This window comes from Parasteatoda tepidariorum, chromosome 1 (genome assembly GCF_982258835.1).
Source record: "Parasteatoda tepidariorum strain Cologne lab strain chromosome 1, Ptep-v5.0, whole genome shotgun sequence".
Taxonomy (NCBI): Eukaryota; Metazoa; Arthropoda; class Arachnida; order Araneae; family Theridiidae; genus Parasteatoda; species Parasteatoda tepidariorum.
Window position 1 is genome coordinate 92,003,537 of NC_141755.1, and position 14,185 is coordinate 92,017,721.

At 29.7% G+C, this 14,185-nt stretch overlaps 1 long non-coding RNA gene across 1 annotated transcript in view; it reads right to left on the minus strand.

Moving 5' to 3' along the window:
- Window positions 1-7,619, minus strand: part of LOC147816615 (uncharacterized) — a 99,615-nt gene extending 91,996 nt beyond the window's left edge. The window contains exon 1 of the long non-coding RNA XR_015435790.1: window positions 7,481-7,619. This is a non-coding gene — a long non-coding RNA (uncharacterized LOC147816615). The remainder of the gene's footprint in view (window positions 1-7,480) is intronic.
- Window positions 7,620-14,185: the final 6,566 nt, after the last annotated feature.

The following is a 14,185-nucleotide window of genomic DNA, read 5'->3' on the forward strand; positions in this document are numbered from 1 at the left end:
ATGCATTTTTTCCCCTTCAGAAAAAAAAGACAATTCAAAATTAATCAATCGTAAAATTTAGCCGAAGTTCTCTTTCAAAGCTTGATAAGTGCAGTTCTCGCACGCAAGAAATGAAATGAAAAATGAATTTTCGATGAATTAAGGATTAAAAGTAGTTTTTTTACACCAATATCATTTCCCCCCTCCCACATACTGCATCCCCTCTTCGATATTAATCTCCAGAATCGATATCGAAGCATTCTCTTTCGTGCCTAAGCATTATTAATAAACTTAAAGTGAAGAGAAAAGCGTATAATAGAATGAAACATTCATCCCTACAGAAGAAACTGAATAAAAGGCATTCTCTTATACTTCTGTATATATGTTTCTGCACCTTTTCATCCATATATATACACTTCTTACCCTATTCAATATGCCAAGGGGAAAAAAACGGGGAAAAGAATAGATGAGAAGGGAAAAGTGTGAAGAAAGACGCGTCTCTATTTAATTCTCGATTTAATTAAGGGAGAGGGAAATCGAGATAGTGAGAAAAGGGAAAAAATAAGAATATAATATAAAACAAATACTTTCCATTGCATAATGAAAAATACTTTTGGTGTGGTTTTAATGAAATTTGGAATCGTTCTTGGATATATCTTTTCCCCCCACCCCCCTTCAACCGAACAGCAATATCCAATGCTTAAATGGACTTTCATTGATATTAAGTAAGGAGTTTTTCGAAATGAGCGAAGAATATAGATTCAATAAATTTGATGTTGTGGAGGGAAAAAAAATTGGAAATGTTTAATAAAAGCTGCAGCTATTAAGTTTAAACGAAATTATTGTTTAAAAATTTATTTCAAATTTTAATTAAATTCGATCTGAAATAAAAAGTTATATTGTATTATTAAGTTAAATAATCATATATTAGGCCAAAGTTACTTTACTAATTTGACTATGAAGACTCAAAAGGTCTATACTTTTTATAGCGTTCTTATTAACTCAATTTCATATGTGTTCAATTTTAACTAATTTCAAGAGATGTTAGCGATTTTTGCAAAGTTTGTTATGTATTGAATTTTGGTAATTATTTTTTTGGAAAAAGTAATTGGTTAAATTTTGATAGTAATCAGCTATTGAATGCCACAAACTACAGTAAGTATCAGTTCCAGACATTTCATAATATAGGCGTCAGAGTTATTAAAATTATTTCCATCTCGGTCGTGAGTTAAAATAACATCTAATGCTCCATTTATTTGACACCAAGGTACCGTTTATGTTTTAAATTTCTACAGCTATTTTAAAAAGAATCAAAAATAAATCTAATTACTTCGTAAATATTCATTTCTATGAAAGTACTTAATTATTATAAATCAATACTTAAGTTATTACTAACTATTTGCCACTACTTAAATTATTGCTTAAGACAACATAATATTATGAATAATAACAATAGTGTTAATAGATAGTTTACAGTGCTACATAAGAGAAATGTGTAGAGATAATTAAAAATATCCGAAACTATAAGATACTAATGTAAAATAAAGGTAGCAAAATATGGATTGCTATAGAAAAACAAGACTCCAATGCATTCGTTTCAAACTGTGTTGTTGTTGTTTCTAATGCCGCTTGCCACACGGGCAAGCCTGCTTGGTGAAACCAAGCAAATTTAAGGCAGAGTGTGTGCTTCTTGTTTTTCAGTGGCGCCGTCTATGGCGCCATCAATTCGACTTCTGCCACACCATACGTCACACCCATTTATAGGGCGGACTCATTCATACATCTATACATTCATCCACAGATCGGAATTTTAACCTGAATCAGAGAAAGATTGATCTCCAATCCAGTACCCCCAGAGGTTTTGATTTGTTATGGGAACATGGAGGACTTTTGCGACTCGACAGATTTAACGTGCATCAGTCACTTTACTACACGAGGAGTCTTCAGTCGGCGGAGTTCGAACCTACGAGCTCTCGGACATGGGCCCAGTGCCCTACCGACCAGACTATCCCAGCCTGTGTTTCAAACCGTTAATTGGTGAAGCGAGTACTAAGTTATTAGTGGATTTGTAAGCACCTGTTTGGATATATCAGAATATATCGCATTACTTGAATCAAATATATTGAATTGCATTTGATTTTCAAAGCGAAGAATAAAAGTTAAGATAACTAACTGTAGAAATTTTAAGAAAATAATGAACCGATATCAAAAACAATAAAACTTTACATGAATTAAATATAAAAACTGCAAAACATTATCACAAAGCATTACAGACAATAAAAAGCATTACAAAACTAAAAAGAATGCTTATTTCTCTTTTTATTTTTCTCTCTTTAAAAGCATTTTCCTATTTTGTTTTTCACTTCATTTTAGACGTGAATACTAAACCTCAATGCTTCCTCGATAATACTAAAACATATTTTATGAAGCATATTATCTTATTTCTCCAACAAAACAAATAACATACTTTTCTTTTCAAAGAGCAGTAGACTATAAAAATAAAATACAGCGTATCACAACTTATTTTCTTCGTCTGTTTTCCTAAATCGATGTCGAAAACGAATATACAATTTACTCGAAATCCGAGAACAAACACAAACATGCAAAACTAGAGAACGTTTTCCATTATTCCATAAGAACATTTCTCGATATTTCCCCATCATCAGCACCTCGTCTTTTTGTGTCGGAACCCTTTATGTGCTAAAAAAGGGTTATAGAATTGTCATTACATCTCCCTCCCCTTGCAAAGATAGAAGAGAATGAAAAATAACTTCGAACATTGAAGAAAAGAATGGAATTGGAAAAAAACAGACAAAATGCCGTGTATCTGTGTCCTTTGGAAGCATAACCAAATACGGAATGATAAATTACGACTAGGATGGCAGAAATGAGTAGGGTTGGATTTTGTAAAGAAAGAGTTTCTAACCCATAAAACTAACAACTCTTTGCTTACAGTCGAATCGAATTGTCTAAATAGCCCATAAATACAAAAGGGTTGGTGAGAAAAGAATCCCAACCCCCAACCAAATGGAAAAGAGATAGAGAATAGAGAATAAAAAGAGATATAAAAATGAAATAATACTGTGGAGAAAAGTTGATAAGATGAAAAAAAGCATTCAAAAAGTGGGTACTTGATACTTTGCTGTCGTTTCATTGCAAACAATAGATCAAAAGTTTGAGGGGCAAAGCTAGGGAATGATGTGGGGGATGTTTACGGGGGAGGAAAGAGAACGGAATGGAAGATAGACAGAAGGAGTGTTTAGTTTAAAATCTTTAGTGACAGCTATTTTTATTCGACCGATTTAAAAAGAAACTACATAGCTTGATAGAAAAAGTTTCTTTTCTAAATATTAATATATACGAAGAATTTTTTTTTTGATGTTTTTAAACAAAACAAAGTACAGAGAAATAATGTAGATGTGATTATCCCGTTACCTTTAAAAATCTTAATTTCAATTTATCAAAAAGCAATGATATTACTATGTTATTTCAAATAACGGAAACAGCATTTATTTTTTCTGTTTGCTCTTTTTAGTTTAATACAATTAAACCTAGAAAACATGGGTTGTTTTCCTAATCAGAGTCATTTCACGACAACTTTCTAAAATTAGAAAATGCACTGCTGCTCAAATTTAAGATAATTTGTATATTTTCTTAAAAACAAGTGAGCGAAATATGTAATTAATACTTGGTAATTAAAATGAGGTATATGGATTAGGTTTTGGAGCCCTATGCTTGCCCTTTCAGGGGTGCTGTGTGTTTTGATTTCATTAATGTAACATCACCCAGAGCACTTCTGGTCGACCATTGTCTGGAAAATAGAAATATTCATCGGATGGATTGGCTAGCCAGATCTCCAGATTTCAACCCTATCAAATATGTCTGGGACGCTCTGAAAAAGGCAATTGCAACTCGTATATCCTTCCAAAAACCATCCAGTATTTGAAAACAATCCTTCCAAAAACCATCCAGTATTTGAAAACAGTGTTACGAACTCATGAACTGCCTTATTTCTGGTAAGAAATCACCGTGTGTGACCCGTATATCCGCACTAGGATGCCATAACTTCGATTAAACCAATTTTTTTCCCCATTCTGTAATTACTATTTGGTACAACCCAACCCCAATGAGTGTTACGTACAATCCATGGCTATTTTGAATGGCTATTTCTGTATTATAGCTAATCATGTTCAAAACAAATTTTATTAAAATCTGTCGAGTAATTCTGGAAATAATTGACTAGATATAACGATTTTTCTTTTGTATGCAAAAAAATTACAAACTAATATTTACAGATTGCATTATCTTGAGCAATTTCTTGATAGCTGAGATTTTAGACATTGACAAGATTAAAAAGTTAGGTTTTTCATTTGGCAAAGTTTTAAAAACAAAAGTCAATCTGAGTCTTTTTTAACCAAATAAAAAATATATTCTTCAATTTCGATACCATAAGATTTCACAAACAGTGGAATTCAATATTTTTTATCTAATTAGTTCAAAATATTAAAAAACAAATATTATCTGTTTATTTCCTCTATTACATTTTCAATTTTCGACTCATAAAATGATTATTCTTTTGCATGCATAAAATTCAAAGAAATCATTTAAATATCGCATTATCTTGAGCAACTTCTTTTATGCTGAGTTCTTAGAAATTAACAAACTTAAAAAATTTAATTCATAGTTCATAACTCTAAAAAAAGTAAATCTTCAATTTCAATCTTTTAAGTCAGAAAAAGAAATTTATTCCTCCATTTCACTGCCATAAGATTTCACAAATAGTGGAACTATCATTCGATATTTTGTTTACTAATTAGTTCAAAAAATTAAAAAAAACTAACGTTATCTGTATATTTACTTTATTATCTTTCCAATTTTTGACTCATAAAATGATTATTCTTTTGTGTGTATAAAATTCAAAGCAAGCATTTACATACTGAATTATCTTGAGCAACTTATTTTAAACTGAGTTTTTAAGAATTCAAGGACTTAAAAAATTAAGTTTCATAACTCTAAAAAAAGTAAATCTTCAATTTCAATCTTTTAAGTCAGAAAAAGAAATTTATACTTCAATTTAATTACCATACAATTTTCTAAAAAGTGAATATTATTCAATATTAGTATTTAATTTATAGTACTATAAAACAAATAACTAACACTATTAGTTAGTTTCCTTTGTTGTTTTTTCAATTATTACCATTATAATGATTATTTTTAAAATTATATAAAACTAGTGGGCTGAGCCCCCTGCTCGCTAACTCTTGCCAACCCCCGAAAATTGCTACGCAATCTTATATGGTTTGCTTCGCAAACCAAGTTCACTTCGCTCGCTACTAACTTAGGTACATTGCAAATGCACAAAATTCTAAGAATTCAAAACAATCATTCAAATCCATATAAAAACTTTTTTTTTAAAAAAAATTACATCTTTTTAGTAAATACTAAGTCATATACTAGTAAATACCAAGTCAAAATAAATTTGAATTCAAATAAATGACATGTAATTCGTTAAACCTATTAGAAATGTGCTATAGTATAATTCGTGATATAAATCAAAAATCGTCAAATAAATTCGTGAAAAAAAGCGCTTTCGACAAAATACTAAAATAGAGATCTATCGACAAAGACTACTCACTTCTGCCTAGCTTAATAGTATGAGATTGCAGCAGCTGATGCTCTCTGGTTATTTCAGTTTCCAGTTTTAAGGCGCTATATGTTGAGTCACCTCAGCTAGATTTGGCATGTGATATTTTTAGCGGCAATCATTGGACGATTCGCCGTGTAAGCGAAATAGTAACGTAAACAAAGCAAAGCAAACGTTGCCACGGCAGAAAAGAAATACAGCCAAAATTTGGGAGCCACGTAAGAGAATTATATATATTGGATTAGAAATCAAATATTTACACAGTGCATTATCTGAAACAATTTTTTAATACTAGAGTTTTTAGAAATTGATAAACTTAAACAAAATTTATCAATATAAAAAAGGCAAGACTGCCACCAATTTCAATCCATTCAAATCATAAATCGAAGTTTATTCTTTAATTTCAATACCATTTCTCATTACAATGGCTGTGGGTTTAAATTATACATCAGTTCAACTAAGGTATTCTTCTCCAGAACATGATTAACACCTGGGTTTGAAACTCCCATCTTCTTAAAATTTTGCTGCAAACTTTATACTTACTGCAACGTACAGAACCGGGATCTTTGGAAACCTTCATCGCTTTTGTTTGGAGAGATCATTTAATTTCGAAAATTCTACCCTGGTATTATTCCTCTGATGATTATTTACAAGATATTGCCATGAAATGGAATAGAGAGAACCGATAGTGCACACTCAATAATTCCCCCGATGACAAAATCGGAGCCTATCATCATCGATATCATCATCCGTCATCGGTATCTTATCAGTAGAAAAGTGTGAGAAACTAACGCCATCTGTTAATTGTCTCTTTTGTGTTCTCGTTTTATTGATTCAATATGAGGGGCTCTTTTGAAAATGGGCCAAACTTGAAATGAGACAGAATATTTTTCAATGCATTATTACGTGTCGAATAATCGGCTGGCGGTATTATTGGCGATATTTAAAATTAATGATGTCATTTTGCATTGACTTTGGTATCGAGAGAATTTCACACCGACATTAGAAGCGGAATTTTGACAATTAAGGACTAAAATTAATTATTCAGCCGATAATCGGGTTAGATTTACATTAACCTTTCAGAAATATTTTGCTTCGAAATGTTTATCTCCTGTGTTCGAGTAGAAATTGATGAGTTTATTCACTTATGAATATTTTCGTTTGTGGTTTGAACACAATGAAGAGTTTATTCTAAACTGCTCGTAATGTATTTCAGAAGATATACTGTAACTAGTATAGGTGAATGATGAGTGCATAATACTATTAGAAAATAGTTTTATAAATTATTTTAACTTAAACAGTTGTAAGTATTTTATGTAAGAACTAAAACAAGTGGTTCTTATGGTGGAAATAATCCTATTATACATTTGAAAACAGATAAAAAAAATTTACCCGTGTATAATTATAAAAGAGACATATCTGAAAGCTCCTATATTCCTAAATAATTGAAAACTTCCGCAAAATCTCGTACTTCACTGTACATACAGCCCAATCTTTAGTCTGCCTCCAGAATCGAACCCACAACCAAATAAATGACGTGTTTCTTTTAACTGCACCATCGGGATCCAGATTAGTTTAAGCAGTGATTTATATCTTAAGATAAAATTAGCCAAATCGTAGTCCAATTCCAATCAGTTTTGATGTGCTCTACAAATTGTCATATACTGGTGTCACGTAGATTGATTAATTTAGAAAAACTGTTTTAAGCTGTTCGTAATGTATTTCAGAAGATATATATTATAATTTGCAAAATAATTTTTAAATTTAAAAGAAAATGTAAGCATCAAATTCACGACTTAAAATTGTTATTTTGGTAGGAATATCAAAGTTATATGCATTTAAAAACAGAAAACTTACCTCTTATCTCTCTAAATGATGAAGAACTTTCAACGAAATCTTGAGCCTCCGTTCACATACACTTCCTATCTGCAGCCCTCTTCCGGATTCGAACCCATTACTAACTTAAAAGCTGTATTAAGCTCCATTTGATTGCACCAACAGGATCTGCATTAGTTTAAATAGGGGTTAAAGTTTGAAAATAAAATGAGCAAAATGGTATAAAAAAGTCACTTCTAATGTGCTCTGCAAATTGTTATATACTTATATTGATTAAAAATAAGAATATTTTCTAAATTATAAGTTTCATATACCAACAAGCTCTCATACCTTCTAAAAACAGTTAAAAATTACAAGAAAAGTGTTTACTAGATGAAACTAAGTGGTTTTACTCTTAATGAAGTATCGGATAAAATTGAATTATTTTTGCCCAAAGAGTAATGCAATACAAATTGTAAAATAATTCATCATATAGTCATTTTTCAAGAGCTCGAAATTTAGAAAAAGACAAGACTCTAGTTTTGACTTTCTGCATTTTTTCTCATATTGATTTTGCATCAAATTATATTAATTGTGAGCAACCTTAAGACTTGTTTTTCTTAAATCCAAAATAAAATATAATTTAAAAGTAAAATAAAAAGTAATATGAAATCGTGTATTTTACAGTTTCAAAGAGTTAAAAAAAACGAAATTAAATAAATAAAAGAAACAACATAGTATGAAATCAATTAAGTAAAAAGTTCTGATTTAAAATTTGATACTCTTAAAATTAAAGAATGAAACTTTAGAAAAAAGTAATATGATAGAACTAAAATCAAAGTTTGTCAAATTTTCGCTTATATCATTATGTTTTAAGTTAATTTCTGAGAAAATTCCGAAATAAATTTGCTTTAAGTTTTAAATTTCAAAGTGAATGTTACTCTATCTGAAAAATGATTATCAAATCTCCAAAAGTATCTTGCTTTAACTATTTTCATTTTACTTTTCATTTTTTGTTTTCATCAAACAAACTTTAAGAAAATGAATTCACAAATAAATAAAAGTACCTTTATAATCTAATTCAGATAAAACAATAAACAAACAAATACCCCTAACCTTTCAAATATTTTCCTCAATATTTCCGCACAACTTTCTGCATTTGCTATCCAAAAACGTCGAAATACGGAATATAATGGGGATTTTTCTTAAAATAAGGATAAAAACATCAAAGAAAAATAATATCTACTGAATCATATAAACGAATGTGACTATAAATCAAAAGGAATGATGTGTTTTTCATCTTTAATCCACTTCTGTATTGTCACACTGATAAATGACACGACGTGATCTCTAATGCGAGACTCGTCGCTATAACAGTTATTTATCCGTATATTGAGTGTACACAAAGAGGACGAAATAGAATACAATGACCTCTGAAAGTGAAGATGAGGATGAAATGGTCACTCCTATGAAACCTATGATCTATGGACGTATGCGGAAGGGGGACTTGGTATTGGACAAATCTTGGAGTAAGACTTGGGAGATTTTAGGACAAGTATAACTTTAAGATTTGGCTGTCATTTATGAGAATAACAGCCAGCTTGGAACAAAAATGTATATTTCAGTCTTTTTTTCAGATTGTTAGTTGCTTTCTTTTATGGTAATGCTACATTTGGAACAAGCATATATAAAGCTCGTTGTCTTTGAATTTGGTAGTTGTTACTGTCTTAGCCAAATAATTAGCTGTCTTCCAAATTATTAGACACACTATAGGATTCTATGTAAAATCCTAATTATCAGTTTATACTTTGCAGTTTTATTGCTTTTACACGACTGAAACCGATTTGCACTTGCTTACGTTCGTGTATTTATTGGTTAAATTAGACGATGTATAATATAAGTTTGACGAATGGATTTTACGCGACTGAAACCGATTTGCACTTGCTTACGTTTGTGTATTTATTGGTTAAATTAGACGATGTATAATATAAATTTGACGAATGGATTTTACGCGACTGAAACCGATTTGCACTTGCTTACGTTCGTGTATTTATTGGTTAAATTAGACGATGTATAATATAAATTTGACGAATGGATTTTACGCGACTGAAACCGATTTGCACTTGCTTACGTTCGTGTATTTATTGGTTAAATTAGACGATGTATAATATAAATTTGACGAATGGATTTTACGCGACTGAAACCGATTTGCACTTGCTTACGTTCGTGTATTTATTGGTTAAATTAGACGATGTATAATATAAATTTGACGAATGGATTTTACGCGACTGAAACCGATTTGCACTTGCTTACGTTCGTGTATTTATTGGTTAAATTAGACGATGTATAATATAAATTTGACGAATGGATTTTACGCGACTGAAACCGATTTGCACTTGCTTACGTTCGTGTATTTATTGGTTAAATTAGACGATGTATAATATAAATTTGACGAATGGATTTTACGCGACTGAAACCGATTTGCACTTGCTTACGTTCGTGTATTTATTGGTTAGACGATGTATAATATAAATTTGACGAATGGATTTTACGCGACTGAAACCGATTTGCACTTGCTTACGTTCGTGTATTTATTGGTTAAATTAGACGATGTATAATATAAATTTGACGAATGGATAAATTAGACGATATATTATACAAGTATAGAATATTTATTATATCGGTATATTACAATAATTCAACCAAATTATTAACGCACTGTAGTTTAATAATTACATGTTTTGCACGAGTTTATATGCAATACTTTTATATTTCAATATCCATGCAATAGGTTTTTATTCGTGAGATTTTTTATATAACCTTCCCATTTGTATTTTTTTTTAACGTATTGCATTACAATGTAAACCAATTAATACATGAACTTAAGCAAGTTCAAACCGTGTGAAAACATTAAAGCTGCATAGTATCACCTAATAATAAAGATTTTACATAGAATCTTTAGTGCGTCTAATAATTTAACAAGGGACTGTAGATCTTGGAACTCGATAGTTTTTGTCATATTGGTAATTGCTTTTATTCACTAGAATAGTAGATTCTGAAACAAGTATGTACCTGAATGATGTTTTCAGATTTGGTGACTGTTTTTGTTACATATGAAAATGGGAGATCTCATTTATCTGGACCATTTTTTAAAGATTATTGCCTTAATTCATGAAAATGATCGAATTTAAAACAAGTATATAACCTGAATGATGTTTTCAGATTTGGTGACTGTTTTTTGTTACATATGAAAATGGGAGATCTCATTTATCTGGACCATTTTTTAAAGATTATTGCCTTAATTCATGAAAATGATCGAATTTAAAACAAGTATATAACCTGAATGATGTTTTCAGATTTGGTGACTGTTTTTTGTTACATATGAAAATGGGAGATCTCATTTATCTGGACCATTTTTTAAAGATTATTGCCTTAATTCATGAAAATGATCGAATTTAAAACAAGTATATAACCTGAATGATGTTTTCAGATTTGGTGACTTTTTGTTACATGTGAAAATGGGAGATCTTGGAACAGGCACATTTATCTGGACTATTTTTGTAAGATTATTGCTTTCATCATGAAAATTATATATTTCGAAGCAAGATTGTATTCTGAACGATGTTTAAATATTTGGTAGCTGTTGCTTATATTCATAAAAATCGTAAATCTGAACAGGCACGTACTCTAAAAGTTGTTTTAGGATTCAGTGACTTAATCCTAAAACAACGTTATGAAATTTTGAATCTCAGAACATCGAAGAAATTTTGCTTTCATTCATAAAAATGGTATTAAACAAAATACAACGCATTTGTTAAAAATTGAAATTTCATTAGAAAAATTAATTCTACAAACAGAAAAATGTACAATGTAGCGTCGAAATAAATTGAAAAATTAATGTTTAAATGACGAGCTCTTTTTGTACTTATAGAAAGAGATAAAATTTGCAAATAATTTTTATTTCATTTACTCTCTAAACAATATAACTACATTTGTTTCATTTAAACTTATTTAAATTTGTACTTAAAATCTAAAATGTAAGCCATCTGGTTTTAAATGAGGAAATTTTAAAATTTTTTTCTTTTTGAACTTCAGTAGAAAATAAGCAGTAAAATAAAAATATATAAGTAAATTAAAAAAAAATTCCTCTCCTTTCAAATGATAAAGATTTAAATCCTTTTTTTAGCATCTTAAACGATTTCTTGCAATTAAAATTACAATGATTTGTGCAAGTTTATGTGCATAAAAGGTCGAATACCTCTTCAAAGAATTGTTACTAATTACATTGTTGAATGTAAAACTAATTTTCATGAAGTTTTCTTGTTTTAACAAATATGGTAAAAAATAAATGCAAATATTCTTTAATTTTTATATATCGATTTTAAAAAGTCTGCCTCACAGTTTTATGGAGGAAATAAATACAGCTGAAGAAAAAAGTGTGATAATCAAGAAAACTCGCTAGAAATGCAATTTTACCCTACTGAAAACTCAAACAATTAAAGTATATTTTGATGTCAAAATTTATTTTAATATCTTTTATTTTAAATAACTACCAAAGACTTTATTTTAAACTATTACCAAAGTAAAGTGTTATATATTTCCGATGGGAGCCTAAAAGGGGGTGGGTCAAGGTTGTTAAGCCTTCTCAATTTCGAGACCAACGGCATAATTCTGGAAGTGTGGTCAGAATTACGTCTTAACCGCCTTTACTTCCCAGGCAAGTTGTTACCCATCAATCTAACGTAGGCTGAGCTTCAAGCCGCCATTGAGAGTTGAACACCAGATATTAACCCCAGGACTTAAGTGTATATATATTTTTTAAATTCCATTTTTGATAATAATTCTAAAAATATGCATTAATGGTGTTTGTTTCGGAAATGCATTAGTAGACACCAAAAACAAAAAGAAATGAAACAAAAATTTGTTCCTTGTGTAGATTTTATTAATTTCCTTTTTGATAATTGTACTAAAACTGTAAATTAAAGTTGGTGGGTTCGGAAATATATTAGTAGACACCAAAAAAGAAATGAAACAAAAATTAGTTGCATGTGTAGATTTTATTAATTTCCTTTTTGATAAGAAAAAAATATACATTATTGGTGGTCGTTTCGGAAATACATTAGTAGACACCAAAAAAGAAATGAAACAAAAATTAGTTGCTTGTGTAGATTTTATTAATTTCCTTTTCGATAAGGATTCTAAAGATATAAATCAATGGTGGTTGTTTCGGAAATATATTAGTAGACGAGAAAAAGAAAAGAAATAAAATGAAAATTGTATTGAATCTCCCTGTGGAAAAAAAAACTAGAAATATAAGAATAGTATCTCACCCCCTACTGACTAAATAACTACAATCATCGTCTTGGCGAGTACTGTCAATCGTTCAGCCTTATGTCCAGAAGAAATGTAGTGAGCCATCTTTCAGCTGCAACAGAAAACTGCTTTTCTCTTCTTATACCCATCACACTTGTTCCATCCAGACACTTAATCTCAACCACCCTCAGAGAGAAACACCCAGGGAGAGAAGGAATAAAAAATATCGCCAACTTATTGAGGAAGCGAAGCAAATAATTTAGAGTTATGGCGTGGAGTCGATGACTGGAAGTTATGAAGTCTACAGATATAAATAATCGCTTAAGATGGAAGTGTCGATACGTTCAAGACGGAAAAGATGACTGATTTGGTTTAAAAGTATCCGAGAATTCCATTGAAAGAGGAAAAACGAATGTTGGTAAAGAATGTTTGAGATACTATATGCATTGCTTTTTTACTACTATCTTTCCTTTCGGCTCCAAGACGTTTTTTCTGTTCTTTTCGATGGGAGTACAACTAAAGAAATTTGTGTATTACTTGAAGTAGACTTTCAGAAATATCTAGCTAGTTTTAGATAAAAGTAAAATAGTGTAGTTTAGAGAAAAGTGAAATAGTATAGTTTAGAGAAAAGTGAAATAGTATAGTTTAGAGAAAAGTAAAATAGTATAGTTTAGAGAAAAGTAAAATAGTATAGTTTAGAGAAAAGTGAAATAGTATAGTTTAGAGAAAAGTAAAATAGTATAGTTTAGAGAAAAGTAAAATAGTATAGTTTAGAGAAAAGTAAAATAGTATAGTTTAGAGAAAAGTGAAATAGTATAGTTTAGAGAAAAGTAAAATAGTATAGTTTAGAGAAAAGTAAAATAGTATAGTTTAGAGAAAAGTGAAATAGTATAGTTTAGAGAAAAGTAAAATAGTATAGTTTAGAGAAAAGTAAAATAGTATAGTTTAGAGAAAAGTGAAATAGTATAGTTTAGAGAAAAGTAAAATAGTATAGTTTAGAGAAAAGTAAAATAGTATAGTTTAGAGAAAAGTAAAATAGTATAGTTTAGAGAAAAGTAAAATAGTATAGTTTAGAGAAAAGTAAAATAGTATAGTTTAGAGAAAAGTAAAATAGTATAGTTTAGAGAAAAGTAAAATAGTAAGCAAACAACCAGATTCCAAACCAACCGAATTGCCAATGATGTAATTAAAAAGGAAATTTATTGCTGTCCTAAATGTAATGCATACATTTTTTTTTAAAGTATCATACATACCTTTAGTAAGCCGCATTTAAAATACTTCCAAAACAAATTTCTTTCTACAAAATCAAAAGCCAGCCTCTTCTCGATTTAATTTTTTTAAATTTTATTTATTTTTTTATTTTTTTTAATATTTGTTATTGGTGATGTACCCTGTACCTTGTTTTCTGCATTATTTGTGTGGTTTTTTTCCAGC